This window comes from Lithobates pipiens, unplaced genomic scaffold, assembly GCF_037356315.1.
Source record: "Lithobates pipiens isolate NorthernLeopardFrog02 unplaced genomic scaffold, aLitPip1_a1.2 Scaffold_13, whole genome shotgun sequence".
Taxonomy (NCBI): domain Eukaryota; kingdom Metazoa; phylum Chordata; class Amphibia; order Anura; family Ranidae; genus Lithobates; species Lithobates pipiens.
The window spans coordinates 491,055,041-491,058,980 of record NW_027507718.1 but is presented as its reverse complement, the minus strand read 5'-3'; positions in this window follow the sequence as shown (position 1 = coordinate 491,058,980).

The window sequence follows — 3,940 nt, the reverse complement described above, 5'->3', positions numbered from 1 at the left end:
GGTGGTTTTAACCCCCGCTAGCAGCCAAAAAAGGATTAAAACCGCCCGCTGTATAGCCGCGCTGCCCCATTGATTTCAATGGGTAGGAGCGGTTTAGGAGCGGTGTATACACCGCTCCAAAGATGCGGCTAGCAGGACTTTTTTCACCATCCTGCCAGCGCACCGTCCTGCCAGCGCACCACTCCAGTGTGAAAGCCCTCCGGCTTTCACACTGGAGTGAAAGGGGCCGGTTTTTCAGGCACTACACAGGTGCTATTTTTAGCACTGTAGCGCCTGAAAACCACCTCGGTGTGAAAGGGGCCTTAGCAACGCGCCCCTAAGACACACTTAATCCCTACACTGCCATCTAGTGGTTAACCCCTTCACTGCCAGTGTCATTTACACAGGAATCAGTGCATTTGTATAGCACTGATTGTTGTATAAATGACAATGGTTCCAAAAATATGTCAAAAATGTCCGATGTTTCTGCCATAATGTCGCAGTCATGATAAAAATCGCTGATTGCCACCATTTAAAAAAAAAAGAATAAAAATGCCATAAAACTATCCCCTATTTTGTAAACGCTATAACTTTTGCGCAAACAAATCAATAATCGCTTATTGCGTTTTTTTTTTACCAAAAATATGTAGAAGAATACGTATCGGCCTAAACTGAGGAAAAAAAATTTTTTTTTAAATATTTTTGGGGGATATTTATTATAGCAAAAAGTAAAAAAGAATGCTTTTTATTCAAAATTGTCGCTCTTTTTTGTTTATAGCGCAAAAAAACCCGCAGGGGTGATCAAATACCACCAAAAGAAAGCTCTATTTGTGGGAAAAAAAGGACGTCAATTTTGTTTGCGAGCCACGTCACAGGACTGCGCAATTGTCAGTTAAAGCGAAGCAGTACCGAATCGCAAAACGTGCTCTGGTCAGGAAGGAGGTAAATTCTTCTGAGGCTGAAGTGGTTAATGAGTGGCCACATGACTTGTTAAACTCCCTTCCATGAAAAAGTTTATCCCTATTGTGGGGTCACCTCCAGACCCTTTATCAGCTTTGTTGCCCTTCTTTGTACTCACTCCATTTCCAGTACACTCTTCCTGAGGACTGGTGCCCAGAACTGGACAGCATACTATAATGTCAGCGGGTGGCCCCAACATTGCCTATATAAGAGCTTTAACAGCCAAAACACAGCAGTGGAGTATTTTTGGGGGGTTCTATTTTTTGGGTCTGTCGGGCGGTGTGATTGACGATGGATGTACATTGCAAGACACTTTTTTTTTTTTTTTTTTTAATAAAGGTCTTGTCAAAAACTGTGTATTGTGGTTTTTATTTTTTGACACTTTTTTTGGTGAATGGGTAGGAGTACAATGTAGCCTATACCCATTCACATAGGGGACTTCCAGATTACGATAAGCTCCCCACCCGCAGATCCCAACAACCAATGGCCAGGACCCCAAAGCACCCTCTCCATGTTGAGGGCAAGTGGCCTGGTATGTTTCAGGAGGGGGGGCGCTTGCTCATCCACCCCTTTTCTGGCCTGCCAGGCTGCTTGCTCAGATAAGGGTCTGGTACGAATTTGGGGGGCTCCCATGGCGATTAAAAAAAAAAAATTGGCATGGAGTTACCCTTAAAATCCATACCAGACCTGAAAGGCTTGGTAAGGATTTTTTTTTTGGGGGGGGGGGGGCCACAGTGCTTTTTTTTTATTTTAGCGTGGAGTTCCCTTTAATATGGGGAGGAACTTATGCCAATTTTGTCCTTGATTTTTCTATCTATATTGCCAGGAGCCGGCAATAAATTACAGCTGCAAGCAATTTTAAATTACATTTTTTCCTTTAGAAATTAAATTTTTCTGTGGCACAGTAAAACACATCAGACAGATGTGCCACTTTACAGGCAGACTAAGGGGACCCCCCATGCATGATATTTAAAGGAATATTACATTTTTATTGTTTTACTTTAAGCATTGTTAAAATCACTTCTCCTGAAAAAACGGTTGTTTTAAAAACATGTTTTTGCCTTGATACATGTCCCCTGGGGCAGTACCCGGGTCCCCATACACTTTTCATGGCAATGGCTTTCATATAAGCCTTCAAAATTAACACTTTTGATTTTTCACATTTGTGTCCCATAGACTTTAACATGTTCGCACATAATTTTTGTCTGCTCGCATGTTCTGGTGCTAACCGAACCGGGGGGGGGGGGGGGGAGAGAGATGTTGATAATGGCTGACATAGGTGTTGGTATTTCCAAAGGAGACTGTACAGTTAAAGCCTTAGATCACAATCGATTAATTATAGATACACACATGGCAAGAATGAGCCAGACAAAGTGTGGGAGTGATTTTGTGGGCACAGTTCAACTAGTGCCTCTGCTTACCTCAGCAATTCCTGACATCACAGTCCCCTCTTGATAAAAATATTTCCATTGTTATTCCTTTTTTAAAGCTAAGCTCCTGGCAAGCAACTAAATATATATTTGGAATATGGGAGCATTTTAACTGCTAAATGATCTGTATTTCTCTCCATCCAGTCCAGGTTTGTGAGTTGAGTTATCTCTACTGCAGTTAGCCAATATGACTTGATTACCACCCCATGCCCAGCATGTTATTAGACAGTAGAGGCATAGCAGCAGACAGTGTAGGACATCTCTCTGCTAACTCTGCTTTCTACATTTGTCAGCAATTTCCTTGTAAGAACATGTGTTTGTTGCACACCTGATTGGCCAGTAATCTTCATGTTCCTTCTTCCAGTCTGTGTGCCGACACTGAGATAAATTTGTGCTGTAATTATGCTAGTTGCTTTAAAAAATACATGTATTTATTTCATGATTATATACAGTAAATGTGCATGTCTGCTAGCTGGGTTCCAGTATTCTCATTATCTGATGAGCTCTGAATCTAAGTCTGTGAAAATGCACTGATCTTCCATAGCAATGCCCTATCTCTGAAACCATGCACACATGGGAATGAGTGGCAGGTTGCTCAATGCAGAATTCTAGAACATCGTATTGCTGCTAATCAGAATAGAAGCACACCTAAAATCCTTACTAAATCTGCCAACACTGGGCTTTAAAAAAATGGATCAGAGGTCATGTACTAGTTGTCTGGATTTCATGGTCACCAAAATAAATGTTCAAACCAGCTCTCCTTTCATATGCTCTCATTGGAGATAGATCCTGGATGCACCATCTGTATGCTCATCTGCATTGTCCAAAACCACAAGATAATCAGTATGACCCTAATATACAAAATCCTGTATTATAATCCATTTAGAAACATTGCAAGGCTGGTATCACACATTGTAACCACTAATGTCTTTATCAAATCTATGGTGAGCAAGCCAAAGGTTTCATTAAATCATACATCGCCTGGATGGCACCATTACATGCCATCTGAACTAACCCATTAAGCATATTCAAACATTATTTCAACTAGTGCTCAGAGGGCCAGAGTGGGGATCAAAAAATAACCCTTTAAGATTTGCTACAAAATCTGCTTGTTGAAACACACAAGGCGTAAGTAAAATATAAAATAATTTATATATATTGTAAGGGATCTTCCCGGGGTAGGGTGTGTTTGGACACAGTTCACAGCAGACTTGGAATTTATAAAGCAGATCTTGGCGTTTATTCGTGGTACAAACAGTCCAGCAAACAAAATATACAGCAACACCGTGCTTTCTAAGTACAACAAAAATAAAAGTCCTAGCTCGGCTGGGCGCTTACTAACAGGTTCTGCTCACCTATCTGACACTTACAAACACAGCGTCTTTCGCCTGGATGTCGCAGGGTGAGTTTTAGCTCCAGCAGTGGCTGTGCTTGCAGCTTCCTTCAACACACAGATTGTTCATTCCCTGGCTGAGAGCAATCACCTGCAGACCCTACAGAGCCTTTAGCTTCCCAGGCTAATTAGGATCAAAGCTCACCTGATCCCAAACCCAGAACTGGATCGGGGGATG